Genomic DNA, 12,649 nt, shown 5'->3' on the forward strand with positions numbered 1-12,649 from the left:
AGACTTCTACTCTTTTGGCTCCTACAGCTTTTGCCAATTTCAGTCCTGCTATCAAGGCTTCATATTCGGCCTCATTGTTTGAAGCTGTAAAATCAAATCGGAGTGCTGCCTGGAGCCGCAGTCCAGTTGGTGATATCATAGCCACTCCGGCTCCTGAACCGTTCTCATTAGAAGCTCCGTCTACAAATACCCTCCAGGTGGGGATTGGTGGTGCCGGCGTATTTACTGTTGCCTTGGCTTCATTGCATTCAGTAATGAAGTCTGCCAAGGCTTGGCCTTTTATGGAAATCCGGGGGACGTAGTGTAAGTCGAATTGACTTAGCTCCATCGCCCACTTGAGGAGTCTTCCGGATGCTTCAGGCTTCTGGAGAACTTGTCGGAGCGAATGATTGGTTAGGATTTTGATTGGATGGGCTTGGAAGTACGGCCTCAGCTTCCTTGACGCCATCAGGAGGCAGAATACTAATTTTTCAATGACTGGGTACCTTGTCTCAGCCCCTATCATGCGCTTACTGACATAATACACGGGATGCTGAATTTTCTCTTCCTCCCGGACCAGGGCAGCGCTGACCGCGTGCTCGGAGACGGCCAAGTAAAGAAACAAGTCTTCTCCAAGGACGGGTTTCGATAGGATAGGGGGTTTGGCCATGTGGTCTTTTAACCTCTTGAATGCCTCCTCGCATTCATCCGACCATTCGAACTTCTGGCATTTCTTTAGCACGTTGAAGAAGGGTATGCATTTGTCCGTGGATCGTGAGATAAAGCGACTCAGTGCGGCTACCTTTCCGGTCAAGCTCTGCACGTCTTTATGCTTCTTGGGGGATGGCATGTCCAGGAGAGCTTGGATTTTCTCCGGGTTTGCCTCGATCCCCCTTTGGCTGACTATGAAGCCCAGGAATTTTCCTGACTTGACCCCAAAGGTGCACTTTTTTGGGTTGAGCTTCATACCGTATCTCCGGACGACTTCGAAACATTCTTCTAAGTCGCTTGCATGGCTGTTGCATGCTTTGGATTTGACGAGCATGTCGTCCACATATACCTCCATGTTTCGTCCCAAGAGGCTTTTAAACATCCGGTTAACCATTCTTTGATAGGTTGCTCCGGCGTTTTTCAGTCCGAAAGGCATGACTAGATAGCAGTATACCCCCTTATCGGTCCTGAAGCTAGTGCACTCCTGGTCTGCCGTATGCATTTTTATTTGGTTGTAACCAGCATAGGCATCCATGAAAGACAGCAGTTTAAATCCGGACGTGGCGTCTACCATCTGGTCGATCCTGGGTAGCGGGAAGCAGTCCTTTGGACAAGCTTTGTTTAGATCTGTGAAGTCTATACAAACTCGCCAAGTCCCGTTCGGCTTGGGCACCAGGACCGGATTGGCCAGCCATTCCGGATAGTATACGTCGCGGATCATGCCGCTGGACAAAAGTTTGTCCACCTCTTTCTCTAAGGCCCCGGCTTTCACCGAGTCGAGCGGGCGTCTCTTTTGCTGTACAGGGGGCATGTCCGGGTTGACATTGAGTACATGTGTGATGACATGAGGGCTTATGCCGGTCATGTCTTTTTGGCGCCATGCAAAGATGTCGATGGCGCCCTTCAGTGTTTTTATTATTTTGTCTTTTTGCTCCGGATCCAAGCTCTTCCCTACCCGGAGTACTTTGGTGGAGTCGTCGTCGCACACTGGTATTTCTTCGACGTCCTCCATTGGTTCCACGACCCTTTCGGATCCTATGCGAGGATCCAACTCATCCTCTTCAGCCTTCTCTATCTCAGGGGACTCCCGGACCATGAGTACGGGTAGGTGGGTGGCAACATTGTAACATTGCCTGGCTTCTCCTTGATTTCCCCTTACAGTTCCAACCCCGGCTTCCTGGGTAGGGAATTTTAGGCACAAGTGTCGGATTGAAGTAATTGCACCAAAGTCTACTAGGGCCGGTCGGCCGAGGATCGCGTTGTAGGCTGTTGGACAGTCTACTACCACGAAGGTGCAATATTTGAATGTGCTCTGGGGGGTATCCGGGCACAGGGTAACCGGGAGCCTTACTTTTCCCATCGGGATAAGCGTCGTCCTGTTAAACCCTGTGAGCTGTGACCCACTAGGCGAGAGGTCCCGGTCGGTCAACCCTATCGCAGTGAAGGCTTCTTTGAAGAGCAGGTTCACGGAACTCCCATTGTCAATTAAGACCCTAGCCACCACTTTATTTGCGATAGGGGTCTCTATGACCAGTGGGTCGTGATGAGGAAAACGCACCGTCTTGGCGTCTTCTTCCGTGAACGTGATGGGTTGGTCCATCAGCCGAGGCCTTTGAGCTGGGAGTTGAGTAACTTCCCATACCTCATTGTGCTTCGCGGCCTCGGCGTATTGTTTTCGCTCCTTGCGAGTGTTCCCTCCGATATGGGGACCTCCGGAGATCATAGCTACCCGCCCATTAGGCCGGGGCGGCAGCCCGGGAATATGCTGGGCGTCACCTGTGGGAGCAGCCGGAGCCAATACTCCTGCTGTACCCCCTGGTGTTCCCGGAGGCATACCCCCAACCACCTGCCCCGGATTAAGGTGGGGCAACCTATTTTTGATCCACTCATAGAGGTGGCCCAAACGGATTAAGTTTTCAATCTCGTCTTTGAGATTTTTACACTCATTGGTGCTATGACCAATGTCGTTGTGGTACTCGCATCTTTTACTCGGATCTCTCCGGGAGCTGTCTTTGTACAATGGTTGTGGTCTCCGGTAGTGCGTATTTTGCCTAGTGGCAAAGTACACCCGTTCCTGGGAGTCCGATAGCTCCGTGTACTGAGTATATTGGGGTGTGTACCCCATCTTCTGGCACTTTTCTCCCATTCGGGTGCTGCCTTTGGAGGACCTTTTGCTCCTCGACCCCTGGGTAGGGCCTGTTAAGCTAGCAGTCGGGGCAGCCTGTGAAGGAGCTTGTCCATTCACTCCGGACGGGTTGCCATAATGGGAAGATGCTGGCGCCAAAGCTTGGCCCTGGCTGTACCCGGGGGTAGCAGAGAACTGTATGCCACTCACCTGTGGAGTTGCGGCCGGGGTAGTACCCGAGGGCGATACTCCGGGCATGTACCCTGCTATCCCGGTGGGATAATAGCCTCCATAAGCCACGATCTGGGCTTCCTCGAGGTTGATATACTTTTGGACTCTTTTCTGGAAGTCCTGGAGGCTAGCAGCCCCCTCTTGTTGCAATTCATTCCAGAAGGGAGTCCCAGTGCGGATTCCTGCCTGGAGAACGGCAAGCTGTTGTCCGTCATCAACCTTCTTGGTCTTTGAGGCTTCCTCCCGGAACCTCTTGATGTAATTCTTCAAGGTCTCGGTGGGCAGTTGCTTGATATTGGTCAAGGCACTAACCTCCAAGTTAACCTTTCTGGCGGCGACAAACTGTCTCCGAAAGTTGGTCTGGAGCTTGTTCCAACAGCCCACAGATCCTGGTTCCAGCTTTTTGAACCATTCCTCCGCTGACCCGCTCAGAGTGAGGGGGAAGCACAGGCATTTGGCATCATTGCTGACCCGCATGACTGTCATGACACGGTTGAACCGCGACAGGTGGTCACTGGGATCGGAGTTCCCGGTATATGCCGCCATTTCGGGCATCTTGAAGTTTTTAGGGAGCTCCGCCTCCAGGATGTGCTTGGCACATGGCTCCCGATCCTCGCTGTCCGAGTCGGAGTCGTCTCCCTTCTGCCTCCGGGAGACTCGAGCAATGTCTTTTCGAAGTATGGCGAGTTCCGCCATAATCCCTTCGTTTAACGTACCCGGGGAAACCACGGGCCCGTATCTTTTTTGGTCAAGGTGATCCCGGAGGTCACCTTGATTCCCATTGATTTGATTTCTCAGATCAATGGGAGGACCTCTCTGTCCTCTTCTCCCTCTACCCCCTGGTTCCTGGTGCACAGAAACGCTTTTTCGGTCCCCTCGATCCTGAGGGCCAAGACTTCCCTTATGGGGCTTGCCCCTCTGCGGACCTTTCCCTTTCGGGAAATCCGAGCGGACCCTTCGCGGATCCTGCACCTTTTTCTTTCGCCCATGGGTAGAAGTAGGGTTTTTTGTTTGATTTTCCTCAGCAGGGTACCTTATAGGGCTAGGTTCCCTAGATTTTTGCTGCTGGGAATTAGGCGAGGACGTCGCTGGCTCTCTGTTGAGCCCAGCGGTCATTGCCTTGGGGTGCACGTGAATACCAGCTGCCTCCATGGCTTTCTGCATGGCTAGCATTACTTCCTGCATTTTTTGGTTTTGCGCTTTCTGAGCTTCGATCTCGGCTTCATGATCGATAGCTTTTTGTCTGAGGAACACCAGTTCTGAGTAACTTCCCTCGTCATAGGCATACTCGTCGAGGTTCCCCTCGTAGTCCTCGTCGGGGGCTATTTCTTCTTCTTCCTCGGACTCCTCTGCCGCTCTTGAGGCCACATCTTCCTCATTTGGATCTTGAGCATCTTCCAGAGGGCGAGGCTGACGTGTACTTCTTGTCTCCACCATTCTTGTGAAGTCAAATGCTTGTTATGTAGCAGCTTTCCTCAGCTCTCAATGAAAGCACCAAAATGTTGACCGAGATTTTCGGCAACTATTAAAATATGATTATAGTAGTGAGCTGTAAGAAAGCGAGATGAGGATTTTTACGTGGTTGGGGCGTTAATGAGCCTTAGTCCACGAGTCTTTGTTATTAATGGATGTATTTAATACAGATTCCACACTTGAGGGAAGGTTGTCCTCATAAATACAGAGAATGTTCTTGGTGAGTATTTGCTCTTCTTGCTTATTTGCAACCCAAGATTCTCGACCCCATTAAATGAGCTTTGAGGGGGTATTTATAGTGTTTTGGTGGGGTAATCCCTAGAATTGTTCTTACAAATGTATCTGTAAGTATCCATAAAGTTGGGTATTCCCAATGAATATACCATGGGTGATGCATGGTCAAATCCCTAGGTGATGTAGGGTTTTTTATGAGGAATGTCCTTTTTGCCTTGTGATTGACGCGACTCTTCGCAGAGTAGCCGTCGCTAGACTTAAATGATCATTACTGTGGCGCTGCTGTTTGGGGGTTGTGCCGTCAGACTTTATTGCGTGTTACAGTCCCAACACGCTTCCTCCCATGCGGCATTAAATGCGACTTGATTGCTCAGGAGAGGCCTGACACATCCCGGAGAGGCTTCGTCCTATGCGAGCTTCTGGGAGTACCTTGTACTCCGGGTGCCTCCTCCGGGACCTATGCCCAGGGTGCTCCCTTGTGGCGTACAAAGACTTATCAAATATTTACAAGTTATCTGATCCACGTGTCCCTATTCGACTGGTCCACGTATTTTGGGCGAATTCAGGGGCAACATGTTCTATTTATATTATTTTTCTTAAAAAAATTAAAAAGATTTTCAATTGGCGGATTAATAGTTGTCATAATGTTATTATTATATTTTTTCTATTTTTATCCGTTTAATTCATCAATTTTTTTTACTTTATCTAATTATTTTATTTTTCTATTTATATCTGTTTACTTTGTCTAATTAAATAAATTTTTTATCAAACCAATTATTATAAATTTAAATTCAAACAATTCATATTCTTCTCCTCTTTTTTTTTTTTTTTTTTATTTTCTAATTTATTTAGTGTCCAATTTATAGTTATATATTGATTTATTTTCTTTTTACATTGAAACAAAACAAGTGATATATGTGTTTTGAATTAAACTAATAATAATAATAATAACAATAATAAGTGTTGTAAAAAGCATATAAATAAAATAGCTTCAATTACTATTTATATGATTATTTAAATTGTTAAATAAATTCTAAACATACGTTATAATTTTGTTTTTTTTTTAACGGTGTTATAATTTTGTTTAAGATATATATTTATATTCAACTCTAATAAGTAAATATTTAAGATAATTTTATTGTAATGGCATAAATGTAATAATGTAATAATATTATGCCTAATTATTAAGTATAAATACACTAATTTCAAAAGATGACATTTGTCACTAATTGATAGAAAGAGTGCAAAAGAGAGTGCAAAAGAGAGTCTCCTTAGCACTCCTCTTATTTTTTATAGTGATATATATTTTTTTTAATTTATAAAAAGGGTAAATACCATTTTGGACCCTCTGTTTTACAAAAGTTACAAATTGGACCCTGTGTTTTGTTAAATGACAAAATGGACCCTGTATTTTCTAAAATAGTACAAATAGGATCCTGAATTGATTTTTTGTCAAAATAAAGTTTAATTATAATCCGATCTAAAAGTACTATATGACAAAACTGTTTATATTTTTTGTATCTGTTCGTATTAAGCATTGTCTTCAAGTTGGTTGTATTAAAAAAAAAAGTTATCAAAAATTAAGCTCAGGGTCCTATTTTTACTATTTTAGAAAATACAGGGTCCATTTTGTCATTTAACAAAACACAGGGTCCAATCTGTAACTTTTGCAAAATATAAGATCCAAAATGATATTTACCCTTATAAAAATACTAAAAAAAATGGCATTATTCTATTTAATGTATATAAATGGATATTAATGCAGTACAAGGGACAGCATACAATGCTTACAAAACACTCCAAATAATTTCAAATTTCATTGTTATATGTATATGTATATGACAATACAAGACTAATAATAAAAACACACCTCCTCAGAGTAGACAAGAGTACAAGAGAAAAAACCCAACATTTTCTTGTAATTAAATAATAACACAAACATATCTAAATTAACAAAAAGTATAAATAAAAATAATATGGTCTCTACTAACTACAAGGTAGAGACAACATTTAGACTTTATAAAAACATGTTCATCATCTTCAAGGACTAGAAAATTTTGAAATCTAGGATGGTGGTGGAGAAGAAAGGAATGGAATGTTTGGCATTGTGAATGGGATATTGGGCATGTTTGGAAGCGAGGTTATACTTGGCATAGGTGGGAAGCTGAGTTTTGGGATAGTGGGCCCAATGGGCAAGCTTGGAAGCGGAGGCATAGTTAGCCCATTTGGTAAAGTTGGCAAATTGGGCTGCGGGAGAGATGGTATGGAAGGGATATTGGGCTTTGGTAAATTTGGGCCTGTTGATTGGAGAAGATTACGAGCTGCAAGCCCATTATCAATGCTCATAAAGGCAAAAGCAATGAATAAAACTAAGGTGAAACAATTGTTTAAGGCCATTATGCAAATCAAAACTCAAGATTTTTCAAGCACAATGGTTGTGAATTGTGTGTAATGATTGATTGGGATGTTGAGTTTATGGTGTTTGAGGATTGTTTAGGGTTTTATATAGAGGAAGATCTCATGGGTTGGAGTATGTTTTGTTGGGAAAGAAAGACATAGAAAGCTACTTTGAATTTGAAATTTTGTGGATGTTAGGTCAACTTTCTTACTTACCTTCTTTAGTTTGAAATAATGACACAAATTTTGTTTAGCTAAAATCATCTACTCTTAAAGTAGTATAAACTGGAAAATGAACAGAGTTTAGAAGTGGAATTATTGTATGTGTTTGGTTATCAAAATATATTTAACCATAACATTACCAATACCGCATAGTTTTTTTAATTATTGATTTTTTTGGCCATGACAAATCAAATTTATAAAAGTAGAAATTATACCTATAACATATAAATAAAGGAAAAATTAGATGGTGATATTTTTTTTTTTACAAAATATATTTGTATTTTTTTAAGAAAATTCAACCAAGTACAATAATCACTTAGGACCTTTATTAATAATGAAAAAAAACTTCACGCTAATAAATTTTTCTACTATGATATTGTCAAATACAATGCATTAAAGTTGCTTCATCAAGATTAATCACACAATGTTAAAATTAATATATTTATGTATTTGTATCAATTCAATAAACTGTAAAAATATAATAACAATGATAGGCTGTTTGAATATATACTACATGTATATATAATGTTTATAAAATCTTATATATACTTTTACATAATAACAGTGAGTATAGAAGCTTATTCCTCATTCATTTTCTTTATAAATCTATAAAATTTCTTTTCATAAACCAAAAATATTTTACAACAAATTTTTTACATTAATAAATATTTATCTCACATAATTAATTACCTAAAATATAATGCAACTTTGGTGGACACCAATATACTCAAATTATAAATAGCTAAGAGACATAATTATAAATCAGTTATGATGATATTAATATTTCTAAAGAAAAAGTCTCACCTTTTATATAACTCTTAATATTTTTAAGGGAAATTTACATGGTATACTAATTTTTGCTATTTTTTTTAGCAGTATTTTTTACTTTTTTACTGTATTTTTTTATAAGTTTCATACTGCAGTATAATGTGTTAAGTTTTCACTGATGTTCTACTAGTGTTTTACTAGTGTTTTACTGTTGTTTTGAGTTGTTATGCTTTGTGTTTTACTGGTGTTTTATAAAAACATAATATTTTTGAAAAAATTTCTGTGTGACAGTATTTTTGTAAAAATTAACCCAAATTCTAGTATTTTTGTAAGTTTCCCTATTTCTAATGTAATTTAAAATTATTGGCCCATAAATTAGTTAGAAATTTAAACTGTAAAATATACAAAATTTAATATAAAAATATAAATTCTTTAAATATAATGTAATTCTCAATTGCTAAAAAATTGCGCAAAACACATTTAGTGATAACAGACAAAATACTTATTTATTATGTATATTTATTTGATAAAAACACGTCAAAGTGTCAAAATCATTTTTTATTAATCATGTAAGATAGAGTGTATGAGAAGGTCACAACTCAGTATAAAAATAATTTAGAGGAATATTTTACATCCGTAATAGTTTAGGTGGCGTTTGATAACACTTTTTTAATCAGTTTTCTGTTTTTAAAAGTAGAAAAGTGAAAATATTTTTCAAAAACATGTTCTATAAAACTGTTTTTACTTTTCAATTTTATAATTAGAAATCAAAATTTTAAAAACCAAAAAAATTACTTTCAATATTTTTTTAAACAGTTTTTTTTTTCTTAATCAATCTTTTAGATTACGACCAGACCCGTACCCAAATCCCCTCCCCACGGCCCTAGCGCTGAACCCGACTTTTGACTTGAACCCGAATCCGACCCCGGACCTAGATCCGACTTAAATAAAATCAAAAAATAAAAATAAAAATGAACTTTACAGAACGCACTTTTGTTTTCTGTTTTTAAAATTGAAAAATAAAAGTGGTTACAGAACGCATTTTTGTTTTTCAAAAATAAATTTTTAAAAACAAAAATTTTACTTTCATTTTATAATTAAAAAAAATTAAAAAACAAAAGTGTTACCAAACGGCACCTTAGTGACTTAATTCTTTCCACTATGAATCAGGAAACAATATATTAACTTATTTATTTTTATAATAATTTAAGTGGTATCACAACTATAAAATAACTATTAATTTAAACAATATAATATGTAATATTTAATATAAAAAAATATATTTTTTAATACAAGAAATTCTCAATTCTTATAAAAATCATTCGAAATGCGGTAGTATTTTCTAGTTAAATAATAAAACAAATTAGTTTGGCAATAAGACCATTGCAATCAACTTTTAGGGCTTGCTATGTGAACACAGAAATTTCATTGGTCATTGCCCATTTGGCCAAGTTATAGACTACATAATTAAAGTCTCTAGCAACAAAAAAAAAAAGGTACACCCCAAGAAAGAAGCCTTCAATTTCTTGTTTTTTTATCAGAAAGTTATGAATTTTCTATCTATAATTCTCACACTGAGGTGTGCAATACTATATGTAGTGACATTTTATAATTAGTTAGTAATTTTTTATATTATTTATTAAATCTAAATACGTGGGATACGATATTCAAATACACTAGTATTGCATATTTCGTAATGTTTGACACATTAAAATAATACTCCTTAGCAATTCTCATCATAAAATGATACATGTTAACTCAATCAACACTTAAGAGAGTGTAGAACATGGATACTAACACTATTCAGTATTTCTTTTTGCTAAAAAATAATTTAAATAATTTCAGTTACAGATGCAACGTATGCCACAAATAGTGCCATACAAGTTAGAAAGTCTAAATATTTAAGATAAAATAAGAATAGTAGAAGTAGTTTATTCATTTTAAGAGCATGCAAAATTAATTCATGTGTAGCTACATGATGACACTCCTATAAAATGATCTTCAGTAGTGACACGTCAAAAATATTCATATTATCTAAAAATAATCTAATTTATTTTATCTCCTTTTCAAATTATTTTTGTGTTTTTTGTTCTAATAATTTTTTTTTTTGAAAAGGCTAATCTAGCTTCTCTCTTTCTCTTTCCATGGTGAAGAAGAAGAGAGTTCTTAGAAAGTCGATCACGAGATCGTCGAAGCTGATTTCAGGTGAGAAACATGCAGTATGAATCGAGGATGGTGGAGCTCCAGCCAAGGACGAAGTCATGGATGTCTTTATGGACATGAATCAACCAGAAGAGATTGACGTCGATGAAGATTCGGAGAAAGCTCTGTACGTTGATGAAGATGCTAAGGCTGAAAGAAGCTTAAATTGGGTAGAGGAAGTAGATCGGGAAGAGGATTTTCTTTCAAGTGCTCAGAATCAATGGAAGAAATTCACAGATGGTAAGCTGTTCTATTCTGACCCTAAGCTTTCTTTTACAAAACCTTTGGCTATGAATGGATTAAAAATCGCTAAAGTAGATATTGAGGAAGCAAAGATTGAAGAGGCGCACTGGAGTTCGATTGTGATTCGTATGGTTCTTGGAGCCAATGTTCCTGCACTAATTTTTGAGGGTTTTATTCGAAGAATCTGGGGTCATCTTGACATTACTCAAATGGCTATAATGACAATGGGGCTTACAATGGTGAAGTTTAATGATGATACTACTCGTGATCAGGTGTTGGAACTCGACATGATTCAATTTGACAAAAAACCTATTATAGTGAGGCCTTGGTCATCTGATCTTGATACGGTTCGATTAGTCAAATTTGTGTTGTTATGGATTAGGCTCCATGGACTTGCCCTGCAATACTGGGGAAGCAAGACTCTCAGTGCTCTTATTAGCACAATAGGGAATCCTATTATGGTAGACAAATTTACCAAAGATAGGACTCGAATCCAATTTGTAAGAGTTTTGGTCAAAATGGATATCTTAGAAAGCCCTCCGACATCCGTGTGGTACTTTAATGAAGTTAGGTAATTTGTAGATCAGGCTATTGACTATGAATGGCTGCCTGCTAAATGCAAGAATACAGCTCATTTGGTTACATTCATGCAGATTGTAGGAAGACAGAGAAACCACTTGAGAAAAAACTAGGGGTGAGCAAGAAAAAGGCTGATCTGAATAAGGAAGTCAAGAAGAAAGATAATGATCAAGATTTAGTAAAAAGTGGAAATCAAGCTACTGAAGGAGGCTCGATAGTTGATCCTGGTCCGGATGCGAATAAGCTAGATCATGTTGTTGGGGAATCCAGTGTCCAAAAAATAGTGAAAACGCCAAAGAAAGTTGTGTCTAAACCTAAGAGTACTACTTGAGGTTATGTAGAGGAACACCATGCCACTAAGAATTCTTTTGAAGCTCTTATAGTAAGGCATGAGGAGGGGATAAGAGAGGAAGGATTTATTTTGTCCATGTTGGGTTAATGGATTGTTGTAATATAGAAAGTTGGAATGTGAGGGGGTTGAATAATAAAGATAAACAACAGATTGTTTTTGATATCTTTTGTTTGAATAAAGTTAGGATTGGAGCCTTTTTTGAGACCAAATTAAAAGGAGATAGAGTTAGAGACATGATGAATAAATTCACTAGCTGGAATTTTTATTCTAGTGCTATAATTGATGGTAGAATTTTGGTAGTTTGGAGGAAAGATTTTATTAAGGTGAACATCATAAAAAGGAAACTTCTCAACTAATACACTGCCATGTCAAGATGGTTAGGCAACAAAATAATTGTTGTATTACCTTTGTCTATGGTGCTAACTCGATTGAAGAAACCTTTGGCAGGACCTTCGAAGCTTGAATTTTCCTACTAAAGCTTGGATGGTGCTAGGTGACTTCAATGCAGTGTTTTTTCAAGATGACCGAAGTGGAGGGAACAAAGTCACAACTGCTGAGATTTTTGATTCTACTAATTGGCTCACCCAAGCTTTAATGGGATCGCTGAAAAGGACGGGATCAAATTATACTTGGACTAACAATCAAGAGGGGCAAGCTAGGATCTATTCGAGAATAGATCATGTTTTTCATAATGAAGATTGGATTGACATCTTCCCGCAATCAGTAGCTCATTTTTCTTGAGAGACAACTTCAGATCACTACCTGTGTGTTGTGGCTTCTAGTATCACTGAAAAATAGAGGTAAAACTAGGGATGCACATTTCCCCCACGGAGATGGGGCCCCGCAGGGACCCGCCCCTAATGGGGCGGGGATTCCCCGTCTAAATGGGGAACGGGACGGGGACGGGGATCACTTTTTATCCCCGAATGTTAAACGGGGCGGGGATGGGGATCACACTCCCTGCCCCGACGGGGACCCGTTTAGTATTTTATCTTATATTTTAATAATATTTTATAATTTATAATTTATGTTTGCATTTTTTTAGTATATTAGTATCTTTTTTATGAATTTTAAGTTATATTTTGGATAATAATTAGTTTATTAAATAATAATTAATGTGTAATATTTTAATT

Source organism: Cannabis sativa, chromosome 8 (assembly GCF_029168945.1).
Source record: "Cannabis sativa cultivar Pink pepper isolate KNU-18-1 chromosome 8, ASM2916894v1, whole genome shotgun sequence".
Taxonomy (NCBI): Eukaryota; Viridiplantae; Streptophyta; class Magnoliopsida; order Rosales; family Cannabaceae; genus Cannabis; species Cannabis sativa.